This window comes from Mixophyes fleayi, chromosome 3, assembly GCF_038048845.1.
Source record: "Mixophyes fleayi isolate aMixFle1 chromosome 3, aMixFle1.hap1, whole genome shotgun sequence".
Lineage (NCBI taxonomy): Eukaryota > Metazoa > Chordata > Amphibia > Anura > Limnodynastidae > Mixophyes > Mixophyes fleayi.
Window position 1 is genome coordinate 13,041,087 of NC_134404.1, and position 15,650 is coordinate 13,056,736.

The 15,650-nt window shown below is 40.3% G+C and overlaps 1 long non-coding RNA gene across 1 annotated transcript; it reads right to left on the minus strand.

The window, feature by feature from the left end:
• Positions 1–4,334: 4,334 nt before the first annotated feature.
• Positions 4,335–15,246, minus strand: LOC142142590 (uncharacterized). The gene is made up of 4 exons (XR_012689229.1): positions 15,188–15,246; positions 10,791–10,895; positions 5,564–5,822; positions 4,335–4,599 (listed from the first exon to the last, which is right to left on the minus strand). It is a non-coding gene; the product is annotated as an uncharacterized LOC142142590 (long non-coding RNA).
• Between the last annotated feature and the right edge of the window lie 404 nt (positions 15,247–15,650).

The following is a 15,650-nucleotide window of genomic DNA, read 5'->3' on the forward strand; positions in this document are numbered from 1 at the left end:
GAGGACTGTCCATTGATGTACATACCAGAGCAGAGCACAAGTTTTGTGTCCATATACAATGCAATTCACTACTTCCCTCCTCACTAGTCTGCACACATGAACTGTTTTGTCTCCTGCACCCACTACACTCACCAGCCTACATAAACAGAAATAAACCTCACACCCACAAATCCTCCTCGCGTGTCCTCTTCCTCACCCTGCTCTTTCTCATGGCTGCTGGTGATATCTTGCCTAACCCTGTGCCCCGTATAATCCCCATTATCTGCTCATGCTCCTCGCTCCATCCCAAACCCTTTCATCAATCCCACCATCCTTATCCACATATCTACACTACCCTCTCTACCCTTCACCTGTGCACTATGGAATGCCACTTCTGTTTGTAAGAAACTTATATCCATCCATGATCTACTCATTTCTAAATTCCTCAACCTCCTTGCCATTACAGAAACTTGTCTCACCTTCTCTGACACCACATCCTCTGCAGCTCTCTCCTATGGGGGACTCTCCCAGACCCAGAAACAGACAAGGTGGTGGAGTAGGCATTCTACTCTCTCAAAGCTGCACCTTCCAAGTCATACCCTCTGAACCCTGCCACTCATTCTCTTCCTATCCGTCTATTTTATCCTCTCTACCCTCGTGTTGCTGTCATTTATCACCCCCCAGGTCCAGTTTCCCAATTCCTTGACAACTTTGCGTCCTGACTCACTTATTTCCTATCCTTTCAACTGCCTACACTCATACTAGGTGATTTCAATATTCCCACTGTCTCTTCTGCCACTAAACTTCTTTCACTTACCTCCTCCTTTGGTCTCTCCCAATGGACCTCATCTCCAACCCACTGTGATGGGCACTCCCTTGACCTTGTCTTCTCCCACTACTATTCCATCTATAATTTTTCCAATTTAGCCTTCCCACTCTCCGACCACAACATCCTTTCCTTCAGCCTCATCTTACCTCATGCCCTTCCCCCTGCACCCAAATACACACGTACACAACAAAAGTGCTTTTAACACAATCCACTTCTCATTTTCATTAAAACAACTATTTTCTACAATGACTGCATTGTCCTGTCCTAATCAGGCTGCCTCTTTCTATAACAAAATACTCACTTTAGCCCTAGACAATCCAACTCCAGCTACTACATATTGTGTCCAAGGATCCAAACCCCAACCATGGCACAACAAACAGACCCACTACCTGCAAAAGTGCTCCCTCACTGCGGAACACCACTGGAGGAAATCTCATTCCTATCCCTATTTTCTCCATTATAAATACATCCTTTCATCTTACAGTGCTGCCTTTTCAATTGCCAAACAAAAATTCTTCAAATCTATAATATCCACTCAGTCTTCTAACCCAAGTCGTCTCTTTGCCACCTTCAACTCACTTCTCTGCCCACCTGCACCTCCTCCTCCTTCCTCCCTCACTGCCCATGATTTTGCCACCTATTTCAAAGACAAAATTGACAATATTCGACAAGATATTTCCTCAAGCCAAATTCCACTCACTCTACCCACCTTTACCTACACTCCCTAATCCACCCTTAATTCATTCTCTCCAGTAGCTGAAGAAGAAGTTTATGCACTAATTTTAACATCTCACCCTACAAAGTGTCCACTCGACCCTATTCCCTCCAATGTTCTCCGCTCCCTCTCCTTCGCTGCATGCCCACCTCTAACTCACCTCTTAAACCTGTCTCTCTCTACTGGCACATTTCCATCCTCCTTTAAACATGCACTCATCTCCCCTATTCTAAAGAACCCATCTCTCGATCCAGCCTCTCTCTCCAACTACCGCCCTATTTCTCTCCTCCCCTTTGATTCCAAACTACTTGAACGATTAGTGTACACCTGTCTCACTTTCTCTCCTCTCATTCCATTCTTGACTCTCTGCAATCAGGCTTCTGCCCCCAACATTCCCTTGAAACTGCTCTCACAAAAGTGACCAATGATCTACTTACTGCAAAATCTAACGGTAATTTCTCAATACTCATTCTCCTAGACCTCTCTGCTGCTTTTGATACTGTTGATCACCGTCTTCTCCTTCACACCCTTCACTCCATTGGCCTTCATGAAAGAGTCCTTTCCTGGTTCACTTCCTACCTATCGAACCGCTCCTTTAGTGTTTCTACATTTGGCACATCCTTCACTCCACTGCCACTATCTGTTGGGGTCCCACAAGGCTCTGTTCATTGCCCTTTACTTTTTTCTTTGTATACCTCTTCTCTTGGGGCACTAATTCGATCATTCGGCCTCCAATACCACCTCTACACTGATGACACCCAAATCTTTATCTCATCCCCTGACCTCTCTCCTTCTGTACTATCTCGTGTAACCAACTGATTGCTATCCATGTGCTATCTCCACATGGATGTCCCAACGCTACCTAAAGTTCAACATGTCCAAAATAGAACTTATTATCTTCCCTCCTGCCAGAGTCTCTACCTGCCCTCAAATCTCCCTCACTGTCAATAACACCAGAATTTCCTCAGTCTCCCAATTCCGTTGCCTTAGTGTCACACATGACTCCGCCCTCTGCTTTATTCCTCACTTCCAGACTCTCTCCCAGTTCTGTACGACTCCACCTTAAAAATATTGCTAGAATACGCCCTTTTCTTGCTCAACATGCTAGCAAAGCTCTTATCCATTCTCTCATCATTTCCCTTGACTATTGCAACCTCCTGCTATCTGGCATTCCTGACGCCCATATAGCCACACTTCAATCCATCCTAAATGCTGGTGTAAGACTGATCTTCCTCTCTCACCGCCCCCCATATCTCCTGCACCACTTTGCAGATCCCTACACTGGCTCCCTGTGTCCTCCAGAAGCAAATTACTCATCCTTACCTACAAAGCCATCAACAACAACAACACCCCTGCATACATCTCCAATCTTATATCCAAATATTCTCCCTCCCGCCCTCTTGAATCTACCTCTGAACTGCGCCTTGTCTCGTCTCTGATAGCCACCTTTCACTCCCGCCTACAAGACTTCTCCCGTGCTGATCCCCACTTATGGAATTCCCTACCACGCTCAATCAGACTTTCCCACAGCCTTCAAATCTTTAGATTCTCTTTGAAAGCCCATCTCTTTTTTCAGAGGTGACCTTATCCCTGATAACACTATTCACACTAATGCACCCTCACAACTATCCCAATCTCCACTCTGAGCCACATTCGCTCCTCTTGTTTCAGCTGTGCCCTCTTCCTCTTAGAATGTAATCTCTCTAATGAGCAGGGTCCTACATGCCCTTTGTTTTCATGTCTCCATTCATTTTGTCTGTCTTGTCTGTTCTTGCCTTACGAATGTCCTGTTTGATGTATGTCCTTGTCTTCCCTACTGTACGGCGCTGCGGAGTACTGTGGTGCCTCACAAACCTACGGTAATAATAATAATCATCTTAACAGCTTAAACTAACAGTTATTGCTATGACCCACTAGTAAATGAATTAGTCTCCACCATCAAATAAATTCCTGCCACCAATAAATTGATATTTCACACTATTAAACGATTACCCACCCTCACCATTAAATTAATACCCAGTCTCCACCCCTATCACAGTAAGAGCCCTCCCCTCACACTTACCTTCTACCATCCAGCTCTGTAGATTTCAGAGGCAGACTCTTCTGTCTGCCTCTCTTATTTCCTACACACTTGGGACTACACTGTCATGTGCTGCCTTCCCCAGGAAATAGGGGGGTGGGTGGGTAGTACAGTGTAGATCGGGGGATCAGAACAGAACTGTAGATTTGCAGCAGAAAGTAGCTGGCCCCGAGGGAGAGACCAGTCTGTCTGAATCCTGGACAGGCTAGGGGTTTCTAGCTAATTGAAACCCCCCTAAGTGTTTGCCTGTATCTATAACTTATATACAGATGTATCAGAGAGAGGTATGTACCCATGTTATAGAAATTAATTGCTAGTGTAGGGACCCATCTGAATGAGGTCATCTTGTTGATATAGATGAACAATTTTATCAAAATGTGAACTAAGAACCTCATATTTATTTCAGATGTTATATTGTATATTAATATTAGTTTCACACATTTTTGCTTTTGTGATCATGTATTTTCATAAATATTTCTTATGCGAGCTCCTGCAATCTTGTCCCGTATTATGTAATGTCAATCACAGCGGTCATACACCATTTCCTACATTTGAAAAATCTGGGTGTAAAGTCTAAATCCCCCTTTAATTTATTGTTATGATATAATTAAAGAAGACAAATCATTAAACTAAGCACACAAATAACCCACAAAGCATGATGATATATTGCTGAAAGTATATTTATTGTCAGATCCAATGTTAATCTGTTACATCTTGTGATCTCCTCTGTATTGTGGTATAACTAGGGGGATCACTGAAGAGACTGAAGTATATTACCAAGGTTGTACTTATCACTAGATCTTTAATCATTGGGTATTTTATAATTAGTAGCAAAGTGCAGGTTTTGGCTCAAGCTCTCTGAAGACCTGAACTTCACAAAGCTGAAGATAGACTTGTGTTTTACTATTCAAATAGACGTTCACATATCGCCCGGTCATGCCATTGCATTGGAAGGTTTGTTTGATGCCGAGTGGTTGGCCCTCAATTTTAGCGCAGCTGTATAAAAATAGTAAATCAGTTAGTAAACAAGGAATAAATATCACTGTAATATATATATATTTGATGTCACAGTATATAACAGGAACCTTTAATGCTAAACATAAAACACACTGGAGTTTATTTATGAAGTGGAAAATGTCCGCTCTGCCATCCAAAAATCAGATTTGAGCCTACTGTGTGCCGTTATTTGCACAAAATTAAGGACACATATTTACTGGAGCTTCTAGCTGTGCGGGGGTAGTATGGAAATAACATTCTGCAAAGGGACTTGTATTTAGCACCCACTAGTCTTCAGGACTCCTATATTCTTAATGGGACATGTTTGCACCACATGTTACAATTTGATGACAATGTAATGAAAAGTGTCATAGAAATTCCTAATATAATACAGCCAGTCCTGATGTCCCCTCAATGTAGTGATTAGATTACGCCACAAAAGAGGCAAAACTGAGCAGTATTTTAGGAGATAAACTGGAAGGTTTATTTCATGAAGGTCTTCCTCAGGTGGCAGTGGTGTCTTTATTAAGACATAAATGTGGGTAAAAAAATAAGGGTTGGTCCTAAAGTGATACTAGGATGACTTTTATTTGATGTTTTATGGTTTTCATCCTGTGTATTTTTGGAACATCCACTAACCGGTAAATCTGGGTGCAGAGTTATTTTATGGTAGTATTTCCAAAGCCCATGACGTGGATGTCCTCCTTGTATTAAACTTGGCAAATGAAGACCTGTTTCCATGCTTCATATATTACCCTTATTAGCAATATTACCATCTACATTCATGGGTTTGTGTAGTTAAGAGTATAAGGGTAACCGCAAGTATAACCACCTTTGTAAATTACGTGGCACAACTTATCAGATGACTCTTTACATCACATATTATCTAGCAAACATTATTCATTTTATCACTATGGTTCTGATAAAAATCAACAAATTAAAAATTAGAGAAATATATTATTACCGTGGGTTATTATTTCCATTATTCACCAGAGAGTCACCAATGAGGATGGTGCCTCCGTTCAGTCCATATCCACAGCAGTTGGTGATTGTGATGTGGGAAATTTTATATGACCTCAGCAAATCCAGCCTCCACCAGGGATATGCTTCCGGAAGTGTATAAAAGCATGTGCCAGGGTTCCCATCAAGGGACATCTTTTCATGGTACCCATCACTGTATGTGGATGACTGTTTTGTATGACCTTGTTGGGCAACGTCTTCATCTATTGTAAAGAAATGGGAACAGAAATGGAATTAACATTAATTAATAGGTTCAGCTTGTATCTTATACTTATCCTGAGAGGCAAGGTTAGGGTCATCTCTGGGCTCTAATATTCAGGGGTGTTACTATGCCTATAGATGTTATTTAAGATATTATTATTTTTTGATTTTCATTAATTTACAGCAAATTGTTTTATATACCTTAGTAGATGACTCCAACACATGTTAAACTGAAATAGGTAGAAATGCATTGTTTTATTTGTGTCATTTATAACTGTATATTGTTTTGATGTACACAATAGGAGCAACTGTGTGCCTGCTAATATGTACTTGATAAGGAACAGAAAATAAACTTTTATAGATGGATTGTTCTGCTGGCTGGGTGTAATGTAACTGACTACTCTGACTCCATGACTCATTATTACTAGAGATGCTCAGGCTCAGGTTCCCCGAGAACCGAACACACCCGAACTCAGCAGATCCAAGTACCGAGCCCCTCGGAAATGAAAATTGGGCAAAACATCATTGTTACGTCGGCGGAAGTCGGATCTCGCAAGCTTTGGATTCTATAAGTACCGCCCTCCACGGTGATCCAGCGCCATTTCACAGAGGGACACAGAAGGGGTAGCACAGTTCTTTGCAGTCTCTAGTGCAGTTGGGCAGTGCCGTAGGTAGAAAAGAAAGAGAAGGGGTAGCAGTGTTCTTCAAAGTCTCCAGTGACATTCAGGAGAGCTCCAATGCTCCATTGCTAATTGTCATTGCTGAAATATAAATAATAGGTCTGGCAGGCTTGGTATTCTAAATCTGCAGTCACATTGTACTGTGTTATCATAATGGATTCACAGCAGTACACAGAAGACCAGGAGCACCAAGCAGCTGCAGGCACCAGTTGTGATGATAGTAATTATTCTACGTCATCTGCTAAAGCCTATGTTAAAGTGCAAAGTGTTTTTAAGTCAGGGAAACAAAAATGGAAACAAACACCTTTCACCTTGGTCAAGATAAAAACACCTGTAATCCAGGCAAGTTATCTACAGAAAAAAATTAAATTGCCAACATGCCATTCTACACACGCAGTGGCAAGAAAAGAATGAGTCCTTCACCTTTCTCTGAGTGCTAGTTCTGCAACTGTCACTGAGGCATCTTCTTGTAAGGTCAGTCATGACAAGCAAGACCTTGTCATTCGGATTCCAAGAGTGGTGTCCAAATATTTTTATGTGTAAAAGCCATGCTGGAAAAAAACAGTAAGGCATTAGAGGAAAATGTATGTTCTGATTCTGAAATTACACAAATCCCTGAGGAGAGTTTATCCACGAGTGCTAAGTGTAATCCTGACCTGTCTGATGACGCCACCAATATTGTGAGAGCATTACAGCTGGGTGAAATCCATCACATTCCCTTTTTTGCTCACACAATAAACTTGGTGGTGCAGAGCTTTTTAAAAACTTACAGGGACGTGCAGGAGATGCTGTTTGTGGCCCGTAAAATATCTGGACATTTCTGGCATTCGACAACAGTGTGTAGGAGATTGCAGCAGCTGCAACAGCAATTTAATTTGCCCTGCCACCAACTGAAGCAAGAGGTGGTGACAAGGTGGAATTCCACCCTATATATGCTTCTGCGGATGGAAGAACAGCGAAAAGCCATCCACGCTTACTCCACAAGCCATGACATTGGGAATGGAGGGGGGGGGGGTGTATTTTACTCAAGCCAGTGAAGAATTCTTCCTGTGTTGTGCATGGTGCTGAAACCATTCGAAGTAGTCACCTGTGAAGTGAGTTCAGACACTGCTGGCTTGAGTCAAGTGATTCCCTTAATTAGACTTTTGGAAAAGCAGCTTGAGAAACTGAAGGAGGAGATGAAACAAAGCAATTACACTAAGTATGTCGGACTTGTAGATCAGGTACTTTATTTGCTTCTTGACATCGTATCACTACATTTTGGTGACTGTGCTTGATCCTCGGTTTAAGAGCTATGTCTTCTCTTCCAACTGACCCAGATCTGAAGAGATGCAAGGAGCTCCTGCTGAGCAAGTTGACAGCTCAAGTGTTACGTGACAATACGGTGCTCCTCCTTCTGTTTCTCATTCAACTGCTGCTAGGAAAAAACTTAGCTTTCCCAAGAGACCCAGGGATGATGCAGATGACTCAGCACAACATTTTGACATCTGGTCTGGTCTAAAAGAATGGGCCAAAAATCGTGACACCTCTGCCGTAACTCCACCTGATCCTGCTATCAACATCCAAAGGATGGTGGAGGATTATTTTCACAACAGTATAAAAATAGACAGATCAGACAGTACCTTTACACTCTACTTGGAGGAAAAAAAGGGAATTTGGAGAGCCATGTACCAACTCGCTTTGCACTGCCTAAGCTGCCCACCCTCAAGTGTGTACTTGGAAAGAGTTTTCAGCACAGCCGGGAACCTTGTCAGCGATCGGCGTAGGAGGCTACTTCCTCAAAATGTGGAAAAGATGATGTTCATAAAAATTAACTTCAATTTCCACGAGGAAGGTCTTTTCCGCCAATTACATCAAAATACTGAGACTTCTGTAATGGTGGATTCCAGCGGTGATGAATTAATAATGTGTGAGAATGATGTACAAACTGATGAGGGTGAGGATGAGGCTGAGGATGATGACAACAAAATCTTGCCACAGTAGAGTTCATTAACAGCACTGTTACTGTAGGTGGCTTAAGCCCATTGTTAGCTTGTTTTGTGGGGACCCAAATAAACCAAGCACATCAGCCTCAAAAGTGGCACTCCTTTTCGGTGGAGTGCTTGGTTTGTTAAAGTGTGCATGTCCTTTTTAAGATCCAACATAAGGGTGGGTGGGAGGTCCCAAGGACAATTCTATCTTGCACCACTTTTCCTTTCAGCTACCGCTGTATGCCAATGGTGCCTACATGTGCTAAATATTGTTGTATGCTTTGCAAAAATCTTAGACACACATTGATGATGCAGATGACTCAGCACAACATTTTGACATCTGGTCTTGTCTACTCTAAAATAATTGTCCAGAATTAGTGACTCCTCTGCTGTAACTCCACCTGATCCTACTATCAACTATCAACATCCACAGAATGGTGGAGGATTATTTTAATTTTTTTGGAACGGTATAACGACAACACTTTTTTTTAACAAAGAACGTTGCTTGCAGAAGTTATGTAAGCATGGATGTCTAAATAGACGTGTATATGTATTACCTTCCACTTTGCTGTTGTTTCATCAGTATTGGACAAAGTGTTTGTAATCTGCACTTTACGTCAAAGGTACCTAACTATATTAGAATTTTTGGAGAATTGGGACTGATTCGAAGCTCAGTTATGAACTTGCTTTTATGCTGTGAATTACAACGGCTCTTTTTAATGCATTGTCTGGCACTCTGGATTTGTCTTGGTCTGATAAATGCACGCATCCCGGGGGGGGGGGGGTCAGCGCTCGCCATATATTAGCTGTAGAGTTACCACAGTTATCCAAGGAATGCGTGGGGCGATCAAATGAACCATAACTGATTTCATGATCCAAGGACAATTCCATCTTGCACCACTTTTCTTTTCTGCCACTACTGTGTGCCAATGTGTCCTAGATGTGCTAGGAACTAAAGTGTATGAAAATAATATTGTGACCTGTCAAGTGGTCAAAATTGACTGCAAATGACTTGAAATTAGTGTTATTGAGGTTAATAATAATGTAGAGGGGAAAAAAAGCAAAAGTATGTGATTTTAGCAAAAAAGAAAATAGGGAATTTAGAAAAAAAAATCGGGAACCAAAACCAAAACACGCAAGGGCGGTTTTGCCAAAATCAAAACACGAAGTTAGTCCAGTTCCAAAACCAAAAACAAAACCAGAACACGGGGGTCAGTGAACATCTCTAATTATTACAGAAGTTCCTTGCTGTGCAGGGAGAGCACAGTTATTCCTATCTGCAAAAGGGCTTCAAGTTTGCACCTGCTAGTGGTCTTTGGGTCTTATTCTATATTTTTAATGGGACTGGTTTTGCACCCACATATTACAATTTGGTTTAATATAAAACATATATATAAAATATTTGCTTATTTTCTTGAAATTGATAGAGGTGCAAGTAAACAAGAGCAAAGATTTCTGTACTTGAATAGCCAGTATTGTGTACAGAGACACCTTGCGGCTTATTGAATAGGCCCCATCATGAAGAAAGTGGAAGGTATAGTGGTACAGCAGATGCAGCTGTTATAAATAGTCTAAGGACCAAAACCAAATTAGTCAACGCAGGCAAAACTTGGAGAATTGGTGTATATAAGTCTCTGGGACCAGATGTTGTACAAATCCTTCTCATTTGCCCCCCAGTGATTCATATCCATGAGGAAATGGAGCTGTGACGTATATAAAGAGAGACTGTTCTCATGCTGGCAGTGGTGATTGGGGTGAAGGGAACAGTTGTGGTCTGGTTAATAATCCTAGGAGACCTGAATAACCTGCAAATCTCTACTGTCTATTCCATTGTCATTAAGTTCAAAGCTGTTTTTGCTCCAAGAATAGAGTCAATACATTTTCAAAAGTCCAGTTTTCTGCCCAAACAGAATTTTAGAGGAGATGATAAAAGAAGCCACTAAGTATACAGTATGTGTGTCTGTGTAGACCCCCAGGTCTTGATGTCATTTGGTAAAAGGGTCTCCAGTCCACCTTGCGTCCCCCTTTCCCCACTTCTACCTGCCTAGTTCTCTAATGTGACCTCTTAGTGAGATGTGAATGGTACCGATCTGTTTGACAGCATCTATTTATTTGAGTGATTCTGGCACTTCTGAATTGTACACACAGTCATTGTCTTAAACCAATTCCAAGAGTTTACAAGTCATATACATTTTCCAATGGGCGCTCAGTGGATTCTCATTGGATCATTATGCTCAGCAGATGTCTTATGACACATACGTAAATAAATTTTAAAACAGGATATCAATTTTATACAACTATCACAACTCAGACAGCTTACATTGATCAGTGTTTTCAGCTGTAGTACTGGAGAGAAGCAGCAAGAGGGCAGCAGAGAGGAGAAACATCATTCTTCTGATGGAACCAAAATGTTTCGAAAGTCAACCTAAAGAAACAATAATAAAAAAATTGAAGATATAAAATGAAGATTTGTAATTTTTTCATGCTGAATATAATGGAGGTCATTTAGAGCTGGACACACGTAAAGAATTTTTGCACATAAGAAATACACCATAAATGTGTACACATACGTCCTTAGACAGTTATTGCATATTGCTCTCTAGCGTCTCCCTACACCTGGAGAGGAGGAATGGGGGGAGGACAGGTACAGTAAGGACGTACTCACGTAATTGTGACACAATTAGATGTAGAAACATCTACAGATAGTGTATTGCTTACAAGTGGGGGAGGGCAGATGAAACGATACGTGATGATGACGACTGTCGGCAGCACTATCTAGCGCTTCTGATTGACTGATCGCGTATTGACCCTTTCAAAGTGCATAAATCATTAGCATCACAGCTATGTTATATGACGTTACGGCCGTTTATTTGTATTAGTTATTTAGCATTTAAACTACTGTGGGAAAGAAGATTCACATTTGACTCATAAAGGGGTAAATAACAGGTGTGGAGATGTTTGTACTGAGTTACATTTTATACTGAGATTGTTGGCTTTCGAATTTATTAATAACAATGTCATATATGTAACACTTCATTACATTATTATATTGTGTACAAACAGGGTAATGGGACTTTCGCATTTACTACTAACATGATCAAGTCTCATCTCTACATACACACATAAGCAGCTTTTTCTTGTGTGCGTATTTTACTATCTGACCTCTAAACAAGTCGTATAATCTCCACTTGGGATAACGGCACCTCTCTAACAGGACATGCATTGAAAATGTGGACATTTCACTATACAGTATTTATACTCAAGTAAACTGATTTTGACGTGTGGTCGTCTTTGGGCAGCAACTGACTTGAGAATATCTCTTCAAAACTGACCGGCACAACCGTCAGAAGTGTCTGGGACTGCCCAGGATTCACAGAGAATAAATACAAATGTACAAAATAGCACAAATGCCATCAAACAACAGATATTTATTATACTTCACCAATAACCATAGCACTCTCTGGCCCTTTACTAACATTATATAGTAATGCATTAACATCTGGCTAATAAGGAAGTTGGATATCAGCCAGATATTTGTTTATATGATATATTAGTTATGATACATAGGCAGTACGGTGGCTTTGTGTTTAGCAGTTCTGCCTCACAGCACTTTTATTCCCATTTAATAAATTAACCTATTACCCTCCCTCTAAACAGACCCAGCAATAAATTAATAGCATTTACGTTTAATATAAACAATTCCCACGACCATCCCTGGCATTAAAAACATTAATATTCACATTTAATAAATAGCCCTCCTCCCCAAACTCAGCTGACAAAGGTGTCCACTCAGCTAAACATTCAGTTATAGACCCAAACCATCCCAGCATTAAATTAAAGGTCCCATCACCCCATCTTAATTTAATAGGCCCCACCAATAAATTAAATTGCCCCACTATCCCCCCCTACAAATAAAATAGTCTCCATTTAAAAAATTTAGCCCGCACCTAAACTCCACCATTAAATTAATAGCCTACCTTTCCATGTACTATTAAGACAGCTCCCCATTCCCTCAAACTTTTTAGATCTTTAGATTAGTAAAATATAAATGGGTATTTTGAAACAGATCTATTCCGAAAATATACGGCTACCAATAGTGTAGTTCACAATAGTAGCTTCCATTTCCCTGCAGTATTAAAAGGTGTCCCAAAGGTTCTTAAGATTGCGGAGGAATTGTTCGAACATGGAGATATTTCAACAAAGAGCTGATGAATTGGCCATGCATCTGAAACATAGGGGCTACAGTAATAGACTAATTAAACAATCTCGAAAAAAGAGCTGAGCAGAGTAACAGAGATCATCTCATTTTTCCGAAATCCAAGAGTCCTAATGAAAAGGACTAAATACGATTTATAGCGGATTATTGTCAAGAGTGGAAGGCAATTGAAGAAATATTACAAACTCAATGGTTGAAGATCTGCAACATCTTTTAGGACCTAAGATCAGTATGAGTTGGAGACCGGTTAGGAACCTTAAGAACGAATTGGTTCAAAGTCCTCTTTTTGTAGGGCAACGTAAGAAAATGATTACCACTGGAACATATCCATGTGGAGAATGTAGAGCCTGTCAATATATGGTAAATGAAACATGTATACAAGATAAATACCATAGAAATCATGTAACACAACATTTCTTCAATTGTAACACTAAAGGAGTAGTGTACGGTCTCAAATGTCCATGTAACCAATTCTAGGTAGGTATGACTACTAGGACAACGAAGAAACGGGTCTTCGAACATCTAGGGAATATTAGAAATGCAGGGAATGATCTCAGAAAATATAAGAACATTACTACATTAGCAAAACACTTTTTGGACAAACAGTGTACAAATAAGCTATCAAGTATTTGTGTGCTACATGAAAAACCAGTCAGTATTTAACTTATGTGCAAAACAGAATACTAATTTGCACCCCTTGCATTGTAACATGGTTTTGTCCAGGAGACTTAAATAAGAAGTTTCTTAAGTTAAGATCCTTAATGAATCAGGCCCAGTGCCTGCTATTATAGAGGGCATCATTAAAGGACTTGTCGATATTGCCGGCATTTAATGTGCAGCTAGGGTTAACTTAGATACACACATATCAGTAAAAGCCACACTCACAGAGTTAATTCTGGGGTAGGAGTGGAACAACGCTTAATGTGAATGATTAATACCAGCAGTCTGTATCGCTGCCCTACGATAGCTTCTGTAACTGATTAGAGTACAGAGTATTCATTACATAGACTTTGTTTCGTGCAATATTAAATCCATGGCTTATTCAAGAAGAGAACACTCTTTTATAATAGATAGTAATGGTTCCTTTATTATGCATTGTAACATGATACCAGGGGCGGACCCAGACATTTGCCCTACCCGGGGCGATTTTAGGAGGGGCGATTTAGGCCCCGCACCCTTTATGTGTTCTATGGCTGCCGGCGGCTGCACAGTATGTGTAGGTCCGTTCAGCAACACAATCAGAGCAGCCGGGCAGCACACTGTCACTGCTGAACGGACCTGCACAGTGTGCAGCTGTCGGCAGCAAGCCCATTTTAGGGGGGGGGGCGATCGCTCCGATCGCCCCCCCCCCCCCCCCCCCCTGGATCCGTACACTGCATGATACTGCATTTGGTTATCTTTACAGAGTTGTAACAATTTAGTATTCATTCCCTAGGGGCAGACACACCTGACATGTAGCGATAATTTTTTAGCTCATATCAGAATCAAGCACATATTATTAGGAGATAGATTTATTAACCCATTGTCATTTAAGATATACGGATCCTTAATTAATAGATTTGCTTAAATAGGATATTATAGGCACATCAAGGGGTTTTCAGGTATTCATCGTATAGTTTACACTAATAGTACCATATATTCATAAAAAATTGTGTAACTACATGAGAGTCAATTTGTTGTGATATACTTCAATGGAATATGTATGTTTTGAACAACAAGTGACAAGTCTGTATGGTGGAAATTTCTTTTGTTTTTAATCACATTTTCTTACCTCATTTTCACTTTTCTTCTATCTATTAATATTTTGCTTCTCGTTGTTTTAATTAATCTAATAAAATATATATTTTTTTTTAATTATAAAATATGAACTTAGAGTGCATCCTTTATGGAAGAGAGATTCTTCTTCTTTTGTGTAGTGTAACGGGAAATGACTTAGTAATCAGTGGAAGGAAGAAAGAATCTCCTGAATTACGCAGTAGCAAAGTTATACCATAAAACTATGTCAGTCAGTCATAATATGTAAAGTCTGAACTAAACAAAGCAAATGCGTTGATAAGACATTATGCACAGGTCCGTGAATAGGTGGCAATAATCCTTGCTTTTATCCATGATTTTAATGATTTTTCTTTAGTAAAACTTGAAAAAGGAGATCACCCCAGTTTTCCATATTGATTAACTACATCCTTCATTTTGATTGCTCCTAGGTCCATTCTTATCCTGTCGAATATTTTATAATATGTGTTTAAAAATCACTAAAAATAAAGTATGATCATATTATTATCACATTCAGTTCATGTTGGGAGATGTAGTATTCTATTTTATTCATTATCATCTATTTATATTGAGCCACTATATAATAGGCTAATACACTGGTTGGCGCCCCCACCACCACCACCAACCACCAATGTGTGTGTAATTTTTTTTTTTATATATATATATATACACACATATACACATACACACACATATACACAAATTTATTAATTAAACTCACCTCTTACCTGATCTTGCAGTGTAGACTACCTGATGTTCTCTTTTGCTTGTTCTTGGGGCGCTGTCAGTTGGCTTCCGGAAACCTGGAGTACTGTATTTAAAATAGTGCAAAATTTTAACAAACCCTGAATAATTCAAACACAACACTCCATTATGACCATAAAAAACAACCCCCTAGTACAGACATAGACAATAAAATATATGACAATTATTTACAATCATATACTAACATCTACCAGCCCTGATCGTCTAGAAATTAGCATTCTAGTCACCGCCACACAATACAGAGGTCATGCCCCCCATAAGCTATTTTATCAGCTTCGCCCGCCAGCCACTACATCCCCCCCAGCCATTTTTATCCCCCCCCCTGCCATAAGGTTTATGACCCCCACCATCCATTTCATCACCCACGAAATCACTCACTTGCTCACCCCCCCAGTTAATTCATTAACCCCCACTCAGTCACTTCAT